At 46.3% G+C, this 18,989-nt stretch overlaps 1 long non-coding RNA gene across 1 annotated transcript; it reads right to left on the reverse strand.

The window, feature by feature from the left end:
• Positions 1-11,430: 11,430 nt before the first annotated feature.
• LOC128415349 (uncharacterized) lies at positions 11,431-14,048 on the reverse strand. Its single transcript, XR_008330920.1, has 2 exons — positions 13,155-14,048; positions 11,431-11,492 (listed from the first exon to the last, which is right to left on the reverse strand). It is a non-coding gene; the product is annotated as an uncharacterized LOC128415349 (long non-coding RNA).
• Positions 14,049-18,989: the final 4,941 nt, after the last annotated feature.

An 18,989-nucleotide genomic window follows, 5' to 3' on the forward strand; every position in this document is an offset into this window, starting at 1 on the left:
TGGCACTTGTGATTCGTGTCATTTGGAGAAATATATAAGACCCATAAAAGTGAAGGCTACTCCCCCTCCCCTTTCTGACATTATTCAAGGAGCTATAAAAATAAAACCGAAAAGGAATCCATACAGAATTTCAAACTGCCGTGAATCAAATCCTGCCTTCTGACTATGCTTGACTAGGCTCCTGAACCAATGACCTTCATTCTCCAATCAGCAAATAAGCCTCGGCCGTGTCCATTCTACAGGATTTATTTAACCGAAGCCTTCCTTTCTTCTGCAAGTGAAAGTGAGCATTCCTTAAGCTTTTCTTGCTATGTCCTCCCTTTTCTCTTGAGGGAGTGAGCAGCTACATGCATGCCAGATCAGAAGATTTAGCATGTCACCCAATTTCACCTGCAGGAGAGCAGGGGGAACTGCGATGGAACAGAAGGTTTCAAGGAAAGACCCAAGAGTTTCGGTAAGTTTAGTAAATTTAGTTTCAGCTAAATTCCTTCAGAGTTCTTTGCACATATTTTTATGTTGGGTGAAATGTGAGCACCTGCTGTCAATATTTACACATGGCACTCTTGCATAGTTGGCAGGGGTATATTGTGTCCTCCCTAAAAGAGGGCACGTGTTGCGGTGAGACCTGGAGACCAACTTCCTGGTTCTGGGTGTGTATATTGGACAGCCACAACACCCGATTGGTAGGTCCCTCGTTGCTGGGTTTAATTTGGCCAATGGGGAGTTGTTTACACAGATTGAGGGATCTATATATACCTATGCAGGTGACCCAGAGCTTCCTCTTTCGGTTCGTGCATCGGAACACCCGCCCACCTCTCCCTATATTTAGGGCATTTTGCGATTGACCTTGCTATGCCGTTGTGTGTCGTCTGTTGTTGGGACAGGGCTATGGCAGGAATTTTCCCCTTTTGGCTGATTGGCTATGGCCATTTGGGTTTCGCCTGCCGTGTAGCAATTCGTCACAAGTTGTAAGGTTGTGGATAGGCACTGGTTCATGTGATAGGGATGGGAGAACGGTCTCGCCATCCCTATGTGAAGGGTATTCCGTTAAAGGAATCCAGGGACTCAACTTGGTTTGCTCAACTCCCCTGAGGGGGTTGTGCCCGTGCCTGAGTCCAGGGGAGCATCTGGGGTGTGAACAGAGTCTGTTCCTGGGCTTTTAACCTTCCTCAGGTGTTCACCCTTGGCTGACCTATGATAGAGCTCTGGGTCAGCGCTACCTCCGAGGGTGTAGGGAGCTAGTCAAACCAGAGCCTATGCAACCACTCACTTTTCAGTAACCAATAAAGTTGTGGCCTAAATTCTGCCAAAAACCCAAACTAAAATTTGAGTCAAATGTGTCTTTATTTAGGGGGGATGTCTCTGGGTCTGAACAAGCAAATGTGTGTTTTTGTGTGCACCCTGATGGCTCCTCTGACACTCTCCTTTCTCTGGCTTGGCACTCAGAGCAGCAGTGGGTGGCTGAATCTTGCCTTTCTTTTAATCCTAACACCTTTTTAAATTCAGAATTCCCCTGAGGCATTCTGGGAAATTGAAACTGTGGTTAAGCCCAGCCACCTAGTGGCTCTGGGAGAGCTGCCACTGCAGCTAGGCAGGCATAGCAGGGACCATCGAACCTCACCCTCAAAGCTGGCTTGTTGGGTTGTCAGAACAGAAGCAGGACCTCTACAGATGGCAGGAAAACTGATATACACAGGAAAAGGCTGCTTTTGTGTTATAACTCATTCCCTGCCCTCCCATATGCACAGCAAAAATCATTGCTACTTGGCTGCCCTCATTCTGACAATAACAGTTGGTAGCAGAGAGCAACCTCTCTCAGAAGAGTGAGTGTTAAAGGGAAGGAAATAGCTTGAGGCCTAAAATCTCTATATGTGTGAGGTTGGGGGGTGGAATGGAAAATGCATGGCAGTTTCCACCCCCAAGTGCAAGGTTGACTGCCCATTCATGGCATAAAGAATTGTTGGGAGAGTCAAAAGTAGACCCAGAAGAGACACTCCGCCCAGCATGGCTACTCTAAGCCCAGGTTGACCCTCCCAAGTGATCTTCTCCAAGTGTTTTCCCAAACTTGGGTCACCAGCTGTTTTTGGACTACAACTCCCATCATCCCCAGCTACCACAACCAGTGGTCAGGGATGATGGGAATTGTAATTTCCAAAACCGCTGGAGTCTCAAGTTTGGGAAACACTGAGCTAGGCAATGTGAACTCTAAAACACTATACGCTGCTTTTTATATATAGAAAGTCGATGGGTTGTATTCAGTGGTCTCTTGCATGATGATGGAAGGCTTCTTAATCCAGAAAATGTTTACATCAGCCGAACAGGGAGGGCAGCAATTTCCAGTGATAGTCTCTCATCCCTGGAGTTCTTTATGCCCACCTCTCATTGTGTTTTGAAGCAATCTGAAGCCAATTTTAGGAGTGCATGGAATGCTGTACGAGGAATAAAACACTGAAACCCAAGGATGGGGTCAGTTGTATCCATTTTACCTGACACAGAGCTAAGAATATTAATTCTGTGTTCTTAAATTTAAGAACGTAGTCCCCCCCCCCCAAATATAATCCAAGGGGTAGGAATATCTAGAGATAAGCAGAATTGAATCTTGTCATCTGCACATAATATAAATCATCATGAAACTAAGGCAAGATTTCAGAGTCAGAGCTGATTATCAAGGCAGTTAATTAAGCTTTTCTCTGGCAGGTCAAGAAGTGCATGCCTAACATTTCTCTTATGCTCTCAAAACAAGCGAAGCGTAAATTATTCTATCTTGAAGAGTGGATTGCTAGCTCCTCATCTTCTGTGGGCAGCTGCTAAAGCTACACAAACCTTTTCACACTCCCCCAGTTTCAAATGCTCTGCTCAACCTCACCATTACTTAGATCTGCTATGCACAACTTGCAACCTATCAACCAGCCATGTATGGTGGTGATTGGCACCCACTTTTTAATCATTCATGCAGCATAAACATAATGCACATCAACCACCTGTAGAAAGTGGCAACATTTGGCTTGGTAGATTACAAGCTCAACAAGTATAGCCTACCGGTTGGAATCATGGTATCACAAACACTGAAGTTTTATTTTATAGTTCTCCAGCCAAGTGCTTTGTTTTCTTTTTTAAAATGTGGTTTTGCAAGACGTTACATAACAGGGAGGTATTTTTTAGGAAACACTATTTTGACAAATCATTACCATTTGAAATAAACATAAACAGAGTTTTGACAATGATCATTGTTGTGTCTTTCCTGCTCATGTTATTGTTTAGTTGTTTGGTCGTGTCCAACCCTTCATGACCCCCTGGACCAGAGCACACCAAGCACTCCTGCTCATACATGAATTACTTCTTCCAGTGCTCATTAGTAGAGCTGTGTGCAAATGGCTTCTTGAAATTCTCCACCGTATTTGTGGGGAGAGAAATGGAGGGGGGATTTGTGTGTTGAGGTCCCCAAGCCACCCCCCTAAATAAACACAGTTCAAACCAATAATTTTGTTTAAGGTTTTTGGCATAATTTTGGCCACAACTTTATTAAAATACATAATGTGAGTGGTTGCTTGGGCATTGGTTATGACTATCTGTCCCCACCCAGGAACAGAACTGACATCCGCACGCCTGCGGAAGTCAGTAAGGGTAAACATTTTGGGAAGAGAATGGAGCTGGGCACCAGACATTCACTTCTCCCCGAATGCCAGGGATTCGGACAAGAACATGGTGAGCCCCTGGATTCCTTTAACAGAATTCTCTTGCAGCAGCAGCATTGGAGGGCCAGGCCCAGCCAATCCTTGCCCCTCCACCAACCAATTTTTAACCAATGCCTAACCACAACCTTACAAGTTGTGACGATTTGCTACGCAGTAAGCAAAAACCAAATGGCACCAGCCAATCCGCCAAATGGACAAAATTCCTACCAGGCCCTTGCCCCAAAAGCAAGTGAGCCCATGACAGACATAGCAAGGTCAAACTCACAAGCCCTAACTTAGGGAGGGTGGGCGGGAGATCTGATGCACACAGTGAAAAGGGAAAGCTCAATGCTTTTTCTACAGCCAAGAGGAGGAGGAGAGGAAGAGCCCCTAGGATCCATAGCTGGGAGGTGAGTTGCTGTTGCTTATCGGTGAAGGAGTGGGCAGCAGAGAGGTCCCTGATGCAAATGCACCAGTGGAGCAGGTACTCCTGCCAGTCCATTTGCAACGGCACCAATCTCCCCAGTGCTTAGTCCTTCTCCCCTGTGAGTAAGCAACAGTCCCCACCTGCTCAGAAGCTGGTATGGTGGATCTGCCCCACCAGCAAACTGCTTTGGCTCAGAACAAGGTCCCCTGATAAATTTCCTCTGAGCTCCAGCAATTAGCTCTCCTTCCTCTACCTCCCCTCAAAAGCCAGGAAGGAAAATGTGTCCATCATGTCTCCTCAGAAATGATTGCATAGCACTTCATCCACCAAAATATTCACAAGAGCATCTGTCATAGCATGAGCTAAGCAAGATAACAATTAGAAAAGCACTCTGGTTTACAAACTCCATTATTCTCAAAACGTTTTGCCAGGCGCTTAAACGATCCTGCCGTTAAAGCTGCTGTTGTTGTTATTATTACCTAATTTCACTTCCACTCGCGGAGTGTAACATTTTATGATCGGCAAAGGCATCGGGAATGATATATGTGTCAAAAAACAAGAACGGAAAAAAATCAAGCATTTTGCCATTATTGTTAGGAAAGCTGTACACGGGGAAAGCTATCGTATTCACCTCGATAGACTGTTGTGCATTCTTTATTGTTTGTGGCATATATGATAATAAGCAGAAAATAATCAGAACCAAACTGAGTTGGAAGGGGGGGGGACATTCCTTGTAGAAAATATGTATTCAGGTGTTCCATATAATGAGGTCTTTTCACTACTAACCTCGACAGCAGGACCTCAGAGTCAAACCAACTGTGCCATTTTCCTTGACTTAATGAGCAATCCATTCTCTAACATCAACACAATCATTCTGGTTTCCCCTGCACTCCCTAGACATGTCACAGTTCAAAAAGGATTCTACACAGTTGCGCTCCCCAACCCCTTTCCCCCGCCTGACAAGCAATATATGCAGCAGATCTTCTTGTCTCTTATATGCTGCTATTCAGGCTATTACTTTTCTTTGCAAGGTTTCACTGTGACGGCATGTAGATTTCCAGCAGAATGGGAATATGGAGGAAGAGCCCTGAAGACTAAAAGGGGCTGGGGAGGTCACGTAGTTAAATGTTTCCCTCCTGATAATATATAATGAAAAGCTCCATACAAGAACTTAAATTTAATGCTGCTGGGGATCAGGCTGTATATGATTCAACTCTCTTGTGAGGAAATGTTGTAGCATTTGGGGCGTTTTAGTTCGCGTGCCGAGGTCCCCAAGCCACCCCTAAATAATTCACAATTCACACATAATTTTGGCATAATTTTGGCCACAACTTTATTAAAATACATAAATGTGAGTGGTTGCTTAGGCATTGGTTCTGACTATCTGTCCCCGTCCAGGGACAGAACTGGCTTCCTGATTCCAGCGAAAGCCAGTAAGGGAAAACAATATTGGGGAGAAAATGGAGCTGAGCCCCAGGCCCTCACCTCTCCCCAAATGCTTCCAGGGGCTCTTGCGTGGCCCTAGCCCCTTGCCAGGGGTTTGGGCAAGAGCATGGCAAGCCCCTGGATTCCTTTAACGGAATTCCCTTGCAGCAGCAGCATTGGAGGGGCAGGCACTGCCAACCACATCCCTCCACCAACCAAAATTAACCAATGCCTAACCGCAACCTTACAAGTTGTGACGATTTGCTACGCAGTAGGCAAAACCCAAATGGCATCAGCCAATCTGCCAAATGGACAAAATTCCTACCAGGCCCCTGCCCCCAAAGCAGACAACCCCATGACAGGCATAGCAAGGTCAAACACAAGAGCCCTAAATTAGGGAGGGTGGGTGGGTGATCCGATGCATGCAGTGAAAGAGAACTCTCAATGTCGCATGCCCAGTATATAAAACCTTTGTTCCATCCCACAAATTGGCAACATCAGAATTAGCCCAGTAGCCCAAACAGCCCAATCACTGCCAATGGTCATCTAAATGATCCCACCCAGCAACTGAGGGGGTGGCCTGTCAGACCCCACCGCAACATGTACTCTCCATGAAGGAGAACATGCTTTAGTGAATAGGCAAATAGGAACTTTCCTCTCCTTTCCTTCCACATGGCTGCTTCAGTAAACAGAAGGTGAAGGGCTGCTGGAGGGGCAGAGGGTGGCAAAGAGAATGTTGGCCAAACATAGGTACCAACTCTATAGGCCTGAGGTGTGTCAGCCTCTCCCATGTCTGTTGGGATGGGGCTGAGTGGCTGGCCTTGCAGCGGTGGTGGACTTTGGTAGGTCTCGCAGCGGCAGCCTCCTCCCATTATCGGCCTCATTCTGATCCGTGTTGTGTGACATGCATGATGTCACACGAGCATGTCGCACACATGATGGCACATATGTGCAATGCCCCAGCCCAATGTGGGGTGCAACCCAATGCCTCTGTGGCCAATGGAGAGACTGGTGGGATGATGAACATTTAAAGTGCCTCAGATTACAGACTCAGATAATGATGCACGTTTCCCCTGAGTTTCATTCCTTTTTTAATTTTTATTTAAGATTCAACAATAACAAAAAAAATCCACAGTAACTAATACATCAGTTCATTACAACTGACCTTCTTTAGCAATAGTTGACAAATTACAAAAATCACTTTGAGTTAGTCAAATTTTCATATTTAACTTTTTTCTCTTTGTCTCTTCTTAGCAAATCAAAAAGAAAAGGACCAAAAGAAGAGGGAAAGAAGAAAGAAGGGGAGGGAGAGAAAAGAAGAGAGAGAGAGAGAGAGAGAGAGAGAGAGAGAGAGAGAGAGAATAATTCCTGATTCCCTGAGAATGAGTCCTGAGTTAATCGAAGGCATGTATTGCACTCTCGGTTCACTAGCTGGGAAATGGAAGCTCCATGCCTGCTGAGGGCTTATTCCCAAGCACAATCCCTGTGGCGAACGTGCAGGATGAGCACACCCCTGCAGGCAGCAAGATTCAATCCTGCTCAGTTTGGCTGGACATGCTTGTTTCCCTGCTGGGAACAGGCATGCACAGCCAAAGTGCAGTGCAGGGCTGTTTGAAAGCCCTTGTGCAAAGCTGCCCAACAGTGTTATTGGTCAGTGGTTGCTTGTGTCTTCTTACTCCCACATCTCTTACTGCTCAACTATGCTGCATTTTGATAGCCCTGGATCCCTCTAGGTGAGTCATGGGGCCAGTTGTGGAGGAAGGGGCTTTGGTACCCGGGGTGGCGGGGCCATGGCATGCCACATGTGGGGGCGTGGCACATCACATGTGCGCACAACCCAAGGGGGAGGTGCCCACCCATGGCGATGTCACCCCCCAGGCTGGCACCCCTGACGCACCACCCCCATGTCCCCTTCCTCCGCCACTGCATGGGGCTAGCCTAGGCTATCTTGACCCATTTGAACCAAAGCCAGGATCTCCTTAATATCTAGGAGGAAATTATTATCATTATTATTATTTGAATTTATATACCGCCCTATACCCAGAGGTCTCAGGGCGGTTCACATAAAAAGATCACAGTATATAAAACAAAGCAAAAGCAATAAGCCAATAATACCCCCCCCCAAAAAAGGAGCCACATTTTAAAAATTATGGGATGTTGATCAGGTCAACCAAAGGCCTGGTTAAAAAGGAACATTATACACCTTTAGGCGCCAGGAGAACATCCCTGGTGTTAAATGTTCGGAAAAAGTCAGAAGCCCAAGGCAGTATAAGTTCCTCAATTAAGTTTATTCAACATTTGTCAGTGACAGCAGCTCACTCAGAGGAACACAAGAACCAAACTGACTGGACAACACAATAATAATCCCGAGCATGAACTGACCGTTAACAGTTGATGGTTGAAAGTACATACGCTTACTTGCCATCAGAACGTTCGTCTACCAACGCTTATACGATTGGTTAGAACGCACCTTGCAATATAAAATGTGTTAAACCCAATACATAACACCTGGGGAGAGCATTCCACAGATGGGGACCTCTCAAGGAGGAGGCACAAAAGGAGGGCCTCAGAAGATGATCTTAGGGTCCGGACCAGGTAGGTTCAAATGGAAAGAGGCGGTTCTTGAAGTATTGTGGTCCTGAGCCGTCTAACGCTTTAGAGGTCAAAACCAGCACTTTGAATTGGTCTTGGAAACTAATCGGAAACATCTGATACACTCTGGAGTATACTCTCACTTTGTATGGGGTGATGGCTCTACTCAACAGACCAAGTTGGAGCCCCACATTTACTTAATGGGTTTCCTGGAACACACTGTAATGTTCAGGGTTTCCAGGGCAAAAGCACAGGATTCCCTTGTTCCCTGAAGCTCCTAAATTTGAAAACTGCTGGTCCCCTTCACATGTTTAACACTTTGTTTTTTAAATATCAGGATCTCTTGCTTTTAATTTGGGTTTGCAGCCCTACCATTTCAAAACAATAACAGGAGAAAGGCTGGTTGTTGAAAGAATCGACAAATTAAACGGCTGTTGTTGTTTTCTTCTTCTTCTAGTCATTGCACCAGACTCTTCGCCTGAAATATGCACATTTAGGGTTTGGTTCCATTCCTGTCTCTTTCCTTTCTTCCCCTAACAAGATGAGTCTACAGGTACATTCACCTTGAAAGTCGACACACTTTTCTCTCTTGCCTTGTATGCCTGAAGGAAAGTTTGTAGGTAGTTGACCTTCTGTTGCTCAGGCATCCTATTACTGCACACACTGTATATATTAACTATAGCTTCCCTTGAGATAGAGACGTTTGCATTTTGCCATTTTATTTTTTTTAACGAAATATGTCTTAAGGTTAACATATTTCTCCAGAGAACTGGCAGGATACAATCTCGATGGCTCATTTATCACCAGTCTGCTTGGTTCTCTTTCTATGTGTTTATGCACATTTATTCAGAAATGATAGGGTGGGTGTGGGTTCTGCAAAAACGCTCCAGAGAATGCCAGACAGAAACTATTATGAGCAGGCTTGCTGTGATTGCAGTCTGTACCGGGGACCACTTCACCAATGGCCCTTGCATGCACATATTGGAAGACAGGTTTCAGCACAGCACTAATATGCTCCATCACATCAGGACTGCTGGATGACAATATTTCATCTTAGTACACATGTGTACAGTGGTACCTCGGGTTAAGAACTTAATTCGTTCTGGAGGTCCGTTCTTAACCTGAAACTGTTCTTAACCTGAAGTTCCACTTTAGTTATTGGGGCCTCCCGCTGCCGCCACGCGATTTCTGTTCTCATCCTGAAGCAAAGTTCTTAACCCGAAGTACTATTTCTGGGTTAGCGGAGTCAGTAACCTGAAGTGTCTGTAACCCGAGGTACCACTGTATAAAATATAAATAAATGTATAAAATATAAATAATAGAATGAAATAATAATAATAATAATAATAATAATAATAATAGGCTCTGTTGTCAAAGAAACAAGTAGGTGGGCTCAGAAGCAGAGCTAGGAAATGATCTATAATGAATTGAAAAAGGTATTTAAATATACCTTCTTGAAGAAACCAGAGGCCTTTCTCTTGGGCATGGCCGGCCAAGTGGTGCCAAAGAAGGACAGAACTTTTTTTATGTATGCTACAACAGCAGCAAGAATACTCATCGCAAAGTATTGGAAGACGCAAGATCTACCCACTCTGGAAGAATGGCAGATGAAACTGATTGACTTTATGGGATTGGCAGAAATGACGAGCAGAATCCGTGACCAGGGAGAAGAGTCAGCAGAAGAAGACTGGAAAAAATTTAAGGACTATTTACAGAAATATTGTAAAATTAAGGAATGTTGAATGATGTTGGATTGAAATTGAGTGGTTTCTAGCTGTCATGATATAAAGGAACATGGATGAAAAAAAGGGTTTGGATAGAAAATAAGGTGATATTATGAGCTGTAATGCTTTAAGTTAAGGATTTGCTGAACAAATAATCTGAAATGGAATACAAGAAGGGGAGGTATGAGGAGGTCAGAGAAATTTGTTATTGAAAAGTAGGTTTTATGAACTACCGTATTTTTTGCACCATAACACTCACTTTTTCCCTCCTAGAAAGTAAGGGGAAATGTCTGTGCGTGTTATGGAGGGAATGCCTACGGGTGGCGGGGGGGGGGATCTGCTGCAGTCGTGAGCAGAGGATCCATGGTTCCCCTTCCTTCCCTCCTCCGTGGCTCGCTTTGAAACAGCAAAGCGGGAGAAGAGCCGCTGAGTGGGGAGGAGAGAGGGACAGAGAGCCTGCTTGCTTCAAAGGAGCAAAGTGGGAGAGGAGAGGAGCTGCTTACACGAGTGTAAGCGGCTCCTGTCTGGTTGGTTCCTTTAAAGCAAGCACGCTCTCTGTCCTTCTCTCCTCCCCACTCAGCTCGCTAAATAGCAGCAAAATTTTTCAGCTCGCTAAGCCGGGGATGAGCGGGGAGGAGGGAGAAAAGCAGAGCCTGCTTGCTTTAAAGGAGCAAAGCGTGAGAGGAGAGGAGCCTTCTCACCTTATACCCCTCTTCTTCATTATTAGCAGCATCCTTCTCCACCCACCCCACACGTGCTCCTTGTCCCTTGAGTGCTTTTCCTTCCCTCCCCACTTAAAACGTGGTTATAAAGCATGGATCCACATGGATCCTCAGGATTTTTGCATTGGGCTACTCCAAAATTGCTGTCAGATCACATGTCTGTGGCTACAGCATGAACCACAAAAATCATACATCCACTGTTTCGTTTAGAATAATTTTTTTTCTTGTTTTCCTCCTCTAAAAACTACATGCGTGTTATGGTCGGGTGCGTGTTATAGAGCGAAAAATACGGTATATGTGTTTTTTTAATCTTTTTGTTTGTTTTTTGTTTGTATAAAAAATTGAAAACTTTAATAAATATCTTTAAAAAAAAAAACCAGAAGCAGAGCTAGCTACTCCGGCCCCCGGAGCAGTGCACATATCGTGCTCCCAGGGGGCGTGGTGAGCTACCCATGGGGAGCATCACAGTGGGGCGCCGCAACCCGCCCACACCGAACGTCCCAAGGGGGAGGGCGCCAGCCATGTCCCAGGGGGGCGCTGTCCGTGGCAAGTCTCCCCCCCCCAGGGATGACACCCGGGGTGGACCGCACCCACCACACACCCCTTCCTCCACCAGTGGGTGGGCTTTACCCCACAACTTCTTTTTTTAAAAAAATAATTTTTATTAAGTTTTCCATTTAACAATCCAATCATATCACATTAGTTAATCTGAATTATACCAATACATATCATAAAATCCAAATATTGTGCCGAATTTTTTAAAATTTTGCTGGGGGTACCCATGCTTCGAGTTCAGTAAGGGTCCAATCATCTCATATTTCTGCTGCTTTAATATTCACAAGCCCCATCTTCCAATCTTCTTGTTTTTATCGTTTTTCTTCTTATTAACCTCTGAGTTGTTTCCACAGTCCCCCACAACTTCACCTGGCTGATAGGTAGAAGAAGAATAGCGAAAGTTATGAGATACATATATATATGTGAAAGAGAGATACTGGAGAGACAGGATGTCTTGGTATATGTTGAACATAAGCTGGAGTTTGGGGCTCCCCTGAAAACCTAATGGAAAAACAAGATCTATGGGAGTGTTTATGCTGGAAACCTCTCCATCCTAAGCTCAGGCTGCCTATATGTGTAAATAAAACCATACATTCTAAAGATACAACAATCTTAACTGACCTTCATTTCAAGGAAACCAAACGCTTTGTAAAGTGCTTGGAGCAACTGGAGTTTCTTGCTGCTCGGTGTTTTGGGTATTGTGTTAACAATGTAAATCAGCATGTGAAAATTTCAGGCAAACTGTGTTTTCTTTTGTCCTCTTTCTTGGAGATGCTTTTCCTTTTCGTGATGTGTGAGTGACCAGCCTACCCTTGATGAAAGGCCATAGTTCAGTGGTAGACCATCTGTCTGGCACGCAGAAGACCTAGGTTCAATTTCTGGCATCTACAGGTAGCGTTAGGAAACACACCTATCTGAAACCCTGGAGTGACATTGTCATTCATTTTAGATTATACTTATCTCACTGGACCAATTGTCTGATTCAAGCAAGTTTCTTTCTTCCCATAATTGGACTGACTGCAGCACATAATGTGCCATCTGAGCCCTTGTTCACATGCCACTAAAGCTGCACTCCTATATGCACTTACCTGGGAGTAAGGCCCATTTAACTCAAAGGATCTTACATCTGAGTAAACCTCCCTAGGGTTGGACTATAAAGCAGTCATTGACAAGAACCTATTTAATAGACTACGTGAGGTGAAAAGAATAAAAGGGTTATAGATTTACAACAGGTGTAAGAAACCTTTGCCCTCCACATGTTTGCTGAATTACAGCTCCCATCAGCCCTAGCAAGTATAGACAATGGCCAGAGATAATGGGAGTTGTAGATCAACAAGATCTGGAGAACTCCTACCTGATGTAAAATGTTGGTAGTTGGAGGGGAAAGGAGGGAGAATGATGCTTTTTCAAGATGGCAAGAGCTGAATGGAGAAGTTCTGTGAGTCTTAATGAGAGAAGAAGAGAGTCGGGCTTCAGGGATGGGAATTACGGAACATGTAATTTGCCAACAAGTAGGACTAGGCAGGAGATCTTAATATAGATGGCATTTTGAGAGTAGACTTCACCATATAGACCTTGACATTTAGGTCAAGACTCCAATTTCCTTCCTTTCAACTTAAAGGTCAGTAGCCAACACAGATGTGTTCATTAAACTCCCTCCTTATGGTTTCAGAGTGATTATTAGGCATGAAGTTCAGCATCCGGCTAACTAGAACAGTTCAGCTCTGGATCCTCTTTTCAGGGTCAGGGCTCAAGGCTGGACCACACAAAGCAGGGCAGAAACGCTGAGGGCAGCCTCCATTCATTTTGTCACCTTCTCCACATGCTGCTACCTCCTTTGCAACCAGAATACAGAGAGCAGGTATAACACAGTGGCAGGGGAGACAGGAAAAGTCAGCTAGTGCCATTTAATCATCATACAGACACCAGCCCCCCAAAAAACTCTGCAGAAAAGCAATCTTGGTGTAATTGTACACAGCGGTGCAGTGTGCGTTGGCAGTGCCCGGGGAAGGCAAAGATTGTGCCCCCTAACCACCTTATCAGCATCGCACAGGAGGCTCCAGGCGGACATCACTGTGTCCTTGTGGCAGCCGCTCCTCATTGAGGTCACCGGCTGGTCACTGCGTCTACCCTGTCAGCTCAGCGAGCTCCCAGCAGGAGCGGTGGCTGGTGTGGCATTTGCCCGTTTGTTTGAAAATGTCTGTACAGGGGGAGAGAAAGGGTTAATATGTAGACCAATAGGAAAGCCGGAGGCAGAGCCTACCTGTTTATAAAAGGGCTTAGCCTGAGGTTTGGGTGTGGGTAGTTGGTTGGTTTTAGTGGGTTGGTTGGTTGGGAAAGGCAGTTGGAAAAGCAGTTGGCAGGCAGTTGGAATTAGAGAGACAGTTAGTGCAGTTGGTTCTTGTGTGAAGGGAGGTAGAAAAGTTAGAGATAGGATAAAAATAAGACTAAGAAGGTAAAGAGTAACAACCTTTTGAATGCAGTTAAAGTTTACTTGTGTCTGCAATAAACTACAGTGGTAAAGGTAAAGGTAAAGGGACACCTGACCATTAGGTCCAGTCGTGACCGACTCTGGGGTTGCAGCGCTCATCTCGCTTTATTGGCCGAGGGAGCCGGCATACAGCTTCCGGATCATGACTAAGCCGCTTCTGGCGAACCAGAACAGCACACAGAAACGCCGTTTACCTTCCTGCCAGAGCAGTACCTATTTATCTACTTGCACTTTGACGTGCTTTCGAACTGCTAGGTTGGCAGGAGTAGGGACCGAGCAACGGGAGCTCACCCCATCCTGAGGATTCGAACCATCTATTGCCCATGTATCATTGAGGAATTTACTTCCTCATCCTTTGTGTCCCATTCCAATAATGTCTTATACATTTTAGACAGCACTTTTACATTACATTCCAGCAGATTTCTCTCCAGTTGTGATATTTGTTCCCCAAACCCTCGTATCCTATCTTTCTTAAATAATTGGTTCAAATGATGGTGTGGTGTCCATGTTGTTTAATTGCCTGATAATTCCTTAAATTCTTTTAATTGATACTCTCCTCCCTCTTGTTTTAATAAAAAATTTAAAAGTTTGTTATCTTGATTTCTTATTTTTCTGGGAAGATTTGCCATTTCTGCATATTCCATAAAGTTTTGTATCCATTTCTTCTTTTACTGGGACTTCTTCTTCTTCTTTCCATTTTTGGCAAGAAACATTCTTGCTGCTGTAGATGCACCTATGCTATTAGGGGAAAGAACCGCCAGGGATTAAAAAATGAACAAAGACTAGCATATTTGCAATAAAAATCTTTATTAGAATAAAAAAATTAATTGGGGAAGGGGGAAACTGGGCCTTGGTGGGGAGAGCTGCTGGCCTCACTGTTGCCGCTGCCTGGAAGAGAAAAGAACAGAAAAGATTATTACTGCAAGGATCTCCAAGTGGCCCACATTATTCTCCCTTCCTCATCCAATCCCTAAACTCTTCTTAAATCCGGGAGCTGCCTCCCCCCCCCCCCAGCCAGCCAGATTCTCTCTGGCCTCCCTGTTCTTCGTGAACAAAGATCAACACTCACCACTGGTGGAATCACTGGTGGCATCCATCCCCTGGTCCTTCGGCCTCACATAGATGGTTCTCAGTTTAATTTTCCTCCCGTCCACGATTACACTTTCTTGCCTCATACAGTCCAGGGGATGGATTTTAGTGGCACGGCAACAGGAGGCCAGCAGCTCTCGAAACCTGCGCAGACAGCGGGATCTAGGAAAGAAAAGGAAGAAGGTCACGAAACGAATTATTTCCTCAATACTCTCTATCCCTGCACTGCCAGCCATTTCCCTGAAAGCATCTAAGGGGGCCCTGAGGACAATCTTTAAAAATTAATCTAACCACGACCTGGTTCCCTATGTGTCTAAATCTTAAGGGATAGCTAAAGAAATAGGGGGAAAATAAGAGATTCTACTTACAAGCGAGACGACTGAACCTTCATTATGTCGACAACCAAAAGCACTCTCTCTAAATAAAATCATTAAATTCAAATAGTTGCTCTGCCCAAAGTTCTCAGCCAAGTCACACAGCAGGGGACGTGTCATAATGGAGGACATGACATCATCACTCTAGCTACCTTGCCTAACAATGGGCATCACTCCTCTTATTATTATTTTTCAAATGTATATTTCAGTGGGTTAAGTGGCTTTATTTAATTAATTTAGAATATGGTTACCAAGTTTTTTTCAATGAATCCGGGGACACTTTTTTTTTTTAAGCTGAGTAGCAACAGGGAGCCCGTAGTTGGGATGGTGAAACAAAAGATCCTTTTTTTTCCAAATAATTTTTTATTAATTTTCCAACACAATTATACAATTTTATCCGAGTTTTAACAAATTATCTCTTTTTGGACTTCCTTCAGCTTCTCTGGCAATCATCCATCTTTATCTCTTCAGTACGCATTCCTTCATTTGTATTGCCATTTGTCTTCCCTCCCCCTTCTATTTCTCTTTAACAATACATCTCAACTTTTACAGTGCTTCTTGAAACCCCACTAGCGTTGTTTGCACATCACATACATTTTTCAGATATTCTACAAACTTTCCCCAGTCTTCGATGAACTTTTGGTCTCGCACGTATCTAATTTTCCCAGTTAGTTTATCCAATTCCGCATAGTCTGTCAGTTTCATTCTCCATTCTTGTATCGTTGGTATTTCCTCTTGTTTCCATTTCTGGGCCAATAAAATTCTTGCTGCTGTAACTGCATACTGAAAAAGTTTACAATCCTTTCTTCTTATTTCCTTTCCTGTAATCCCTAAAAGAAAGGCTTCTGGTTTCTTTACAAAAGTATATTTTAACATCTTTTTCAATTCATTGTGTATCGCTTCCCAGAAACTTTTCACTTTCTTACATTCCCACCACATATGATAAAACATTCCTTCTTTTTCTTTACATTTCCAACACTTATTACATGTCTTATACATTTTTGCTAGTTTTACTGGTGTAATGTACCATCTATAAAACATTTTCATGACATTTTCCTTCAACGCCGTACATGCAGTAAATTTTAAATTTTCTTTCCACAGTTTTTCCCAGTCATCAAATTGAATATTATACCCAAAGTCTTTGGCCCATTGTATCATTACCGATTTAACCTCTTCATCTTTCGTATACCATTCCAACAATATCTTATACATTTTTGACAAAATTTTACATTCATTGTTTATTATATCTGTTTGAAACTTTGAATCTTTTTCTACATAACCACTTTCTTTTATATCTTTTTTAAACATTTCATTTACCTGGAAATAATGCAACTGTGATGGCCTGGGAATCCAATTCAGAGGCTGAACTGGAAGAACCCCAGCCTGCACAGGAGTCCCCGCCTCCAGGGCCAGCTGAACTGGGGCAGGGCCTTGGATCTGAAGCACCTGCACCTGTGCCGGATCCTCAGGAGCAGGCACCAGGTGAATCCTCTCTGGCTCCGGAGGTGATTGAAGACACAGTGCCTGCAGGTGCGCCTCTCCCAGCCCTGTCAGGGGAAGGTGAGTCTCCCCCTGGGTCCATTAACCCTCCAGCCTCTCCTGAGCTGCAGAGGCTCAGGGCAGAGAGGCGGAGGAAACTGGTTTCTCCCAGGAGGAGTGCTCGCCTTAAGGCCAGGAGAGGCGGATCTCCTGGGGGCCGGGACCGCCCCTGGCCTCAGAGAAGATAAAGGCGAGTCAGCCCGGTCCCAGGTTGCGGGAGCAATGTCGTTGAAGAGCTGTTTCGGCCAGCACCCTGTCCTGTTCCTCGAGAGTTCCTGTCCTTGCCCTGCTCCTTGCCCTGGACCCCGCTTCGCCCGTGGAGCACCGTCTGCTGACCCTCGACTCAGGTCCTGGACCTCGCTCCACGGTAACCTCCCCCTGGGACCAGCACAGTTTGCTCCTGCCACACCCGCACTCCCCCTTCGTTGGGGTGCGTTTGGGAAGAGCCAGAGGCCATGGCTGACCAGGCAGCTGCGCTGGTGGCATTGGCCCAGGAGAACCAGGCCTTGACCCACACCATTCAGCAGCTAAGCGATGTGGTTACGGCGCTTCAGCAGCGGTTGGATGGCCTTGCCAGAGAAATTTGATGGGGCCCTGGCCAGCTTTCCCATGTTCCTCGCCCAGGCCAAGTTGTATATTGAGGGGCGAGCCCAAAACTTCCCTGACGACCGCACCAAGGTGCACTTTTTGATCAGTTTGTTAAAGGACCAGGCGGCCAAGTGGGCTTTGCCACTGCTCCGGCAAGACTCTCCTTTGCTAACAGACTATGTGGGGTTCTGTAACCACTTGGAGACTGCGTTTGGCAACCCTCTGAAGGAGAGCCAAGCCAATCGGGCGATTCGTCGGCTGAGACAGGACAAGTCCACAGCCGCCGCCTACACCACAGAATTTCGGCTGTTGGCGCAAGAATTGTCTTGGAATGACTCTGCACTTTGGGACCAGTATCTTGAGGGACTGTCGGACGAGATACTGGACCAGTTGGCCATGATGGATCGTCCCACCACGCTGGACGCCCTTATTCAGCGGAGCCTGCAGATAGACGATCGGTTGGAGGACCGTCACCAGTCCCGGGACTGCCAGCACCCCCGGCTCCTGGCTCCAGTCTTTCCCAGCAGGTCCACGCCCACAGCCGAGTTGCCGGACAAGCCAACGCAGCTCATGACTGCTCGACTTCGCCTCTCCCTCTTGGAGAAGACGTGGCGTCGGGAGGGGAACCTGTGTCTTTACTGCGGTGGGAGTGGACATTATGCCCGATCCTGTCCTGAGAAGATGCCAGGAAGAGGTGGAGCCGCTGGCCTGGCCAGGAGGAAGCTGGAGAGAACAGCGCGTCTGGGCGCGGCGAGGTTGGGTAGGTGCGCCCTGGCTGGCTACCCGCCTCCCGGGCTCAGTGCCTCCATGACCCCTCCAGCGGCGATGGGAGAGATCGGGGGGGGGGTCTGGAGCAGCCCCGGCTGGCCTGCTCCTGCTTCTCCCCCGCCTCCTTCCTGTTGCCGGCGCCTTGATCTCATCCGGATCAGGGACGAAACACGCCCATCCTTCGTTACTCCTTGTCGGGTCACTGCTTCATTTCTCCAGGGAGAGAGAGAGGAGAGGAGAGGTGCCGGGGATTGCCAAGCGCGCGTGACGCAAAGGGCCTGCCCACGCGCAGGCTGAGCTCCGTGTGGCAGGGGCGGAGGGAGGCACTCTGCACATGCTTAGGAGGCGCTCGCTCTTTCCGAAGAAGGACCCGGCTACTGGATCAAGGCCACAAGGGCCCATCTAGAGTGGCCAAGCAGACGCGTCAATGAGAAGCACTCAAAGCAGGACCAGGGCACAAGAGCGCTCTCCCTTCCTGCTGTTTCCAGGGGGTGGAAGCGTCGCTGCCTCGAGGGCTTCCGAGATACCCTGGGGTGAAGTCCTGCTTCACCTTCTTGGGAGTCCCTCTCTTATGCTTTGGGGGGGGGGTAGCAAGGGGAAAGAATAATGATTTCCTCCACCACCAGCCCCAAATTCTATAGTAAGAGAAATTGGGGGCCAAGCCAACTGGGGAAATGGTGAGTCTCTAACTATAGAGCTCAGGTATTTAGGAGCAAGCTGGCTCTGCCCATAGGGAGGAAAAGCACTCTGTGCAAGCTCAGAAAACCCACGCTACGCCACTGCGCGCTCGCACTCGCAGCTTTCTGCCCCTACCTGGCTCACTCACTCTCTCTCACTGCAGTGCCGAGCTGCCGGGTCACCGCCCACTGTGGAGGGGGACCTGCCCTGGCCTGCTCTATAGGGGGATCTATGGGGACCCTGGCCTGCTCTATAGGGGGATCTATGGGGGACCCTGCTGTAAAGGGGGATCTATAAGGACCCTGTTCTAAAGGGGGATCTATGGGGACCCTGCTCTAAATGG

This window comes from Podarcis raffonei, chromosome 6, assembly GCF_027172205.1.
Source record: "Podarcis raffonei isolate rPodRaf1 chromosome 6, rPodRaf1.pri, whole genome shotgun sequence".
NCBI classification, from domain to species: Eukaryota; Metazoa; Chordata; class Lepidosauria; order Squamata; family Lacertidae; genus Podarcis; species Podarcis raffonei.